Genomic DNA, 6,946 nt, shown 5'->3' on the forward strand with positions numbered 1-6,946 from the left:
GACACCGCGCAGGCGCGTTGGATTCGCTCCGTCCTCCGTGCCCTTGAAGTGAGGTTCTGAAAAATCTGCATCTAGCACTCCAAAACCAAAAATCAGGACCGACTTCCAGGAATTCTGTTGTGCTTTGTTGTCTGTAGGCTTGCTGAAAATTATGTCAATATGAGAGGTAATAAATATAAGCTCCTGATACGTTTTGGTTTCTTATTTTTCAGGTAATGTCAGTTATGTGATGTTTTAATGAGGAACAGTTACGGTGGATCCTAGTGAAATGGGGTGCTTTCTTACTCTGGAACAATATAAAGAATCATTCTAATGCCTCAGCTCGCATCTATAAATATTATCTCCCTTACTACAATATACAGAATACTTTGTTTACAGGCCCAGCAAAATGAGACACCGTCATTGTCAAAGTGGGACATCACATATTATGAGAAATTAAAGACAATAAGAAATGTCAACATTTTGATGTCTTTGAATAACCTTAAAATAAAAAAAATAGCTGCAGGTATTTGTTAAACTCAGAGGAAAGACTCCTAAAAAGTTGGAAGCAACAAACTAAACTTCAACTCCAGTTAATGTTTTGTAAAAATCAGAGTAACATTTATTATTGTTGTGTCTCACTAGTCTAAACTGACTCACCCTCATAGCAGTAAAGTTCTATCTTTACAGATATTTCAGAGAAGTGAAATCATAGTGCTGAGTTAATGATGCAAAACTCAAGAAATGAGGTAAGTTTTGGACGTCTGTGTGAGCCTCAGTCAACTAAAGAGCCATGGCTGTGGCTCAGGTGGTAGAGCGGGTTGTCCTCTAATCGCAAGGTTGGTGGTACGATCCTCCACAGCCGAAGTGTCCTTGGGCAAGACACTGAACCTGAAGTTGCTCCCGATGGCAGGCAGACACTTTGCATGGCAGCTCTGTCGCCATTGGTGTACGGATGTACAGATGTACGGATAAAAGCGTCTGCTAAATGAAATTGTAGATTATAAAGTGTCTTAAGCCTTAATCCGTCTTACATATATAAACACTGAAAAGGTTGCACATATACCTGCATATTGTGTGTAATTACTGCAGTTGGATAGATTGAGTGGTAGATATACATAAATCAGCTTTAAATTATGATAATAAAATTATGAATGCCGTATTGTGCAAGTTAGTAATTTACACTGAAGAGTCTGTAAATCACTTCCCCATAAATATCTGTTTCCTATTTGTACCTCCTCCTTGGATTGCAGAGCTTATATTCTGTTGAAGACTAGGTTTCAGTTTTGGGAATGTCACTGCTGAGAGTTTTCTCCGGGCACATATGATGATGCAGCAGCAGAGGGAGACCTCGTCCCATCTCTGCTCCAGACTCGGCGCCCCGACGCCTCACCTCACACCGCACTAGGATGTGCCTGCAGCCCGGCTAAGGATGATTGAAGGCCCCCTGAGTGGAACTTGAGTCCCTGGCTCAGCTGGTTCAGACCTGGCAGGAAATGGACCACACTGACAGCCCACACTGTGCCTGGGAGGGAAGTTTCCATCAGTTAAGATGCCATGAAGTGGGTGTATGTGTGTGTGTGTGTGTGTGTGGAGGGTGCTGGGGGGCAGTTTGGCTTTTTATTAATATGCAGTAATTGTAATGTTTAGCTGCAGACACAAGCTTTTTACTCACAATACATCCGGATGTCCTGCAATCCTTACAGTTTTATTTTCCTTAAGAAAAACAAACGTGTCTTAGGACTGAGCTCATTGGTTGTTTACTTGTTTGTTGCTTTGGAACTGGTTCATCTGACAACCGATACGAGAGTGTACTGGAGAGTCATAAAGGTGGTGAGCCAGAGGTGGCGAGGTTACTTTCAAAACATCTACTGTAATATATACTGACCGTTGCTTTTTACACATTATGACTTTGGATTGTTCAATTAAATAAATCATAGAGTTACATTTGATTCCATTAAGTTTCAAATCTACGGTTCACGCACATGTAGATTCATACAAATTTTTTAGAGAGCGGACTGTAAAGTGCAAATTGTTCCCGTGATATTATTTTAGATATGCCAGTCAGACTTAATGGTGGCCTCCTTAAATCAATTAATCAACCAGAAATATTTCCTTTTTGTTGAATGTGCATACTTGAAATACTTAAAATACTTCAAACCCAGTGGATGCTCCGTCAGCCTTAACAAATACTAGTTTCTAATTTCTAGCACTGAATGTAATTAATGAGAAACGTATCAGAATAACTGTAGATTTTGTTCTAAAGACACAAAAAAAACAAAGGACCTCTCTAGAAATTTTAACTGATGCATTTTAAACTACAAATTTGCTGCACGAGTAAATAAATCTGAACATCCGGTGTGACGTTAGAGCCAATTACTGAGTTCCTCGTTTTGGTTTCATGATCATCAAACACAAATACTGAACATCACTCAGGCACAAAAACAGATCCAGACCTGCCTGATATCTGGATTAAGTATTGCTGTGTGACAGTAAATATATGGTAATTTCATTAGCTCATAAATTTAAATGATGTGTAATTTAAGGGATTAAAGCAAGTAGAGACTCTGAAACCCTGCAGGTGTAATATCATTTCAACAGCGTTAACATACTAGTTGATATTGTAATCATGCGGTAAATATTCAGGAATAAATTTATCATGTTGTAATTTAATAATCTATATTTGCAGTTTGATTTAAACACTAATAACGAGTGTGGAGGTTCAGCAGGAGCACACTTCTTTGCCCCAAGCTGGTTAATCCGCCACACTGCATCTGTGTGAGGAAGAAAACCTGTTTGGATCTTTTACATCCCTCGCAGAAAAGAATTTAATCGTGTATGTTTGCTATGCATGTAAATTTTACGACCCCAATCACTCCCTTTGCCTAGAGGGAGTACGAGGGAGCCGGCAACATGAACCGGCGCAACCTTCAGCCAAAGGTCTGGTCTCACACTGTTGTCCAACTCTGCCATTTATAGATGCGATTCAAGCCTGTTTGCTAATGCACACAGTTGGGCTCTTTCATGGAAAATCAAAGTTAACTATAATATTTAATTTCACTGGTTGTTGTAGGAAAACACGCCTGATTAATGCAGCTTTAATGCTTTTTGAAGGAGCGGGCCAGAGCTTGTGATAGCTCTGCTGATGTCATTACTTTTTTCATATAAAAATGTTGGTTTTTGTTCATAGTTCAGTTTTGCAGAAGTCATATTCTTGGCCTGGACTGAATACTCGTGCTTTAGTACTTATCATGTGATGCACACTCTTGCAAACATGCCTCCATATGCAGTGCATCTCACACACGTATGTGACATATATGTGCAGCAAGTGACACCTATACTGTACGGTTGATTTTGAGGTCCATCAGCAATTATTTCTTTTTAATAGTTACTGTATTTACAACTAAACTGCACCTATTTGACGCCACTTTTTGGCTTGTCTGCGTGTGAAGGCACAGTGGAGAAGGTTCAGGTCTGGGGCAGTGGAAACTGTCTGTGCGACGGTACGAAAAGGGAGAAAGTAAGAGTGGAGGAGGGAGCACAGCAGAGGTGGATAGACGGAAACAGTTCGGTCTACAGCGGGATTGTCCCGCCAAACGTGGGCACTGGGGCTGTATGGAAACTTTCCCCCTCTGACTCTCAAGCAGTCGTCAGGTTGGCGGTATTGAATATCCTCGAGAAGAAAAAAAAGGAAACGGTAAATTGGAGATCCAGACATGAAGATGGAAAAGTTTGTCAGCTGAAGTGAAATAGTTTTGCGTGTAACGGGATACGCTGTTTTAGTGTTTCCCTCCTGAAGCCACTTCAGCCTTCCTTGAAGGGTGGACCAACTGATTCCTCAAATAATTTCCCCCCAATAGTTGTTTGGATAAAATATGTGCTCGTGATAAGTTTTTATCTGCAAAACACCTAATCTGCACAGCGTATCACGAGCAACAGGAGCATTTACTGCATAGAGCTGCAGAGATGTGGACGATGAGCAACTACAGAAACATGATGGAAAGTAGAGCGAGCAACGAGTGAGAGAACTTTAAGTCCCGAGGTGATTCAACAGTGGCGAAGCTCTCACTGCAGGATGTTATGTGTGTTATGTACCACAGTCATGGATAAGTCAAAACTGTACCAGGGGAGCCAATTATCATTTCTGGCAGCAGTTGGTTATAAAATCATTCTCATCCCTGGTTGGCAATCGCTAGCAGATGTTTTAGTGATGTGAGACTGTGAGCTCGAGGGGCTTGTTATCTACCGGGGGTCACCGAACTGCTCGCTTAGTCTGTGTTCTGCCACTATGGTCTGCACGGAAATAACCAGACAACTCTGAATTCTAATAACGTCTCCTGATTTCACCTGTAAGAACACCAGCATGTCAAAGAGTTCCCCTAAATATCTACAGACTGGTACAGCATTCTGTCAGGGTCTCCAGAGGATACATCCCACTGACTTTAGCGCTGTTGGTTAACACGAGATGTGCTGCAATAGCTTGTCTTTTCTTCATCCTGACAATATTTTGTGCTAGTTACCGAATAATCGCATAAGCAAAACCTGCTACATATATTTTAGCACTTTACGTTTAACTCATGCAATCACCTGTGCTTCACTACAGCTTCCCGTCATGCAGTCTTTTAACTTTGGTAGATATTTGTGATTTAAAAAGAGCAGATATCAGCACTTGATAAGTACAAGCAGAGAGCTTAAGCTGAGAAAGAAACAATCACAGTGACTTTTATTGTCCTGAAGCACTATTCCAGGTGATTCGGTGATTTCTAACGTCCTCTCGGCACACACAACACAAACCATTAGCCCGTCTGCCCCACACCTAATTAAACTCTTGCCCCTTTGCCATCAACACTAAATAGGTGGTCGGACGTACTGGCCAGTTCAGGTCAGATTCCTCTGTTTTTTCATCTCCCGTGTTCACACACTCGGAGGGAGCGGGTGCATGCCACGCAGCAGTCCTCCGGCTATTAATAGCTGCGAGGGTCATGGGCAATCTGGATGGCGTGTAAAATTAGACCCTCCCCCCTGGATGTTCCGTTGAAGTCATCAGCCTGACCTCTGACCCAGGAGCCGGGCTGCCACAGAGCCCGTGTTGAACTTGAATTTCAGGGTTCCGAATGCAGGTTTGAAAACGCAAAGTCGTGCAGCCGCTTATTCATCTCCAGTGCATTTACACGTGCAGAAAGCTGTTTCTAAAATGTCACATTTAAAACAGTTTGAGCCCAAAAGCTGTTGAAACACTTCAGCAAAGATGCTAGCATGACATAGCTTCAACAACCAATACGTTAGCTGACTGAAGCTTTTTCTTCCCCTTTTATACTGAAATGAGTTCATGCAGATAGAAGCACATTTGATTTCTGCAAGAAGCAAAACAGCTCAAGTTCTGGAACTGAATCACCTCAAAGCCTCACACTGATTTCCAGAGATTTCAAAATCTACTTGCAGTTGGAATAGGGTGATTAGGTGGAGCGCTCACACAGGTTCCCACAGCCTTATCCAGTGTCTCTGTGCCTGCCAGAGTTATGTGATGGATTGGGGGGGCTGACATGCATAAACGGGGACAGGGGCAACTGATCTTCAAGGTATGTCAGCCGACACTCTTGGGATATCTGGTGCACAGCACCACCGAAGACCTTAACCTACAAACATAACAACATTGTTCAAGCCACGATTCCTCTTGTCTTATTTTTGGGTCCGATAAAGTTGTTGTTGGATACCAACAGAGCCACGGCCATGTTACAGTAAGAAGTGTGTTGAAATAAACGGATGGTGACACCGAATTAAAATGAGTCAACATGAGCAGCGCACATGTTGGGTTTCAGAAAGTTAGAACAAAGGATGTGCTTCTGTGAGAGCTGAGAGTTGATTCATTTTGTCGTGCATTGACTCAGCGCTCGTATCGATAAGGAGCAGTGCGAGCGACGCCGTAGTCCCGCGGCACCATGCTGACATTATAACTCCAGACACAATAGATGTTGACAGTCCAAATGCCAACGAATGCCACCTTCGACCAACCGCACCATCACTCGCTACCCTTGAGGCACTCGTAAACAGCATTCCTGCCCTCAGATGTCTTCTGCACGCCAACATGAGCCACACGGCACATTAAACCTCAGACAATCTATAACATATATATATATATATACGGATGCATCACGGCACACCCTGAATTCACCACAGATGGGAATGTAGTCGTATGTGACTTTCCTAGCACAAGAAATGGACTAATAATAATCCAAGTTGTGTTAAAGAAGCCAGAAAAATCTACATTGGTTATGATGTTCAAACACTGTTTGATTTGTGGCTGAACAGAAATCCAGTGTGTCTCCTTTGCAACATGCTGTGATGCAGATTGTTTAATTAAAGGCTGAAGTGAAGCTCTGTTCTATCCAATCAGATCCTGAAGTCATTACATAACTTTACACTCCAATTTTTTCAGGTTTGGTATCTTTTAAACGAGGCGGTTCTTCCAGTTTTGTGGGGTAGTGCGATCGTACAATTTTATTTGTAATTTTTAAAGACTTTTTTGTAGATATGACAGCTTGATCACAGTTACAGTCTACAGAGGAATGCATGTATGTATTCAAAAGTTCTTGTTAGGCAGTGTAGTGTGTTAGCTGTTTGTTTTGTCTATATGCTTGCTGATGTAATACCTAAACACTGAATTAACCGAAAGACAAACATTTGAGAAACTGGAATGTCTTTCTTTTTTTTTTCATCCACTATGTATTTCTATTTTAGATTCTCGACAAAACTTGAGACAGGAAAGATGGAATGCATCGTAGGTATATTTGCTAAAAGTAAAGTATAATGCAAAATGTGCACAAGAAGTAAAGTAATGAGCTTACTTTAATATGCTCAGTGGTTATGGTGAGCTGTAGGAATCTGGAGCTTCAGCAGAGATGTCTGATGGATGACAGGTGGCTCATCCCACTTCATAAATAAACTGATCAAAACTGTCAAAACAAAC

Source organism: Stegastes partitus, unplaced genomic scaffold, assembly GCF_000690725.1.
Source record: "Stegastes partitus isolate 25-593 unplaced genomic scaffold, Stegastes_partitus-1.0.2 Scaffold901, whole genome shotgun sequence".
Lineage (NCBI taxonomy): Eukaryota > Metazoa > Chordata > Actinopteri > Pomacentridae > Stegastes > Stegastes partitus.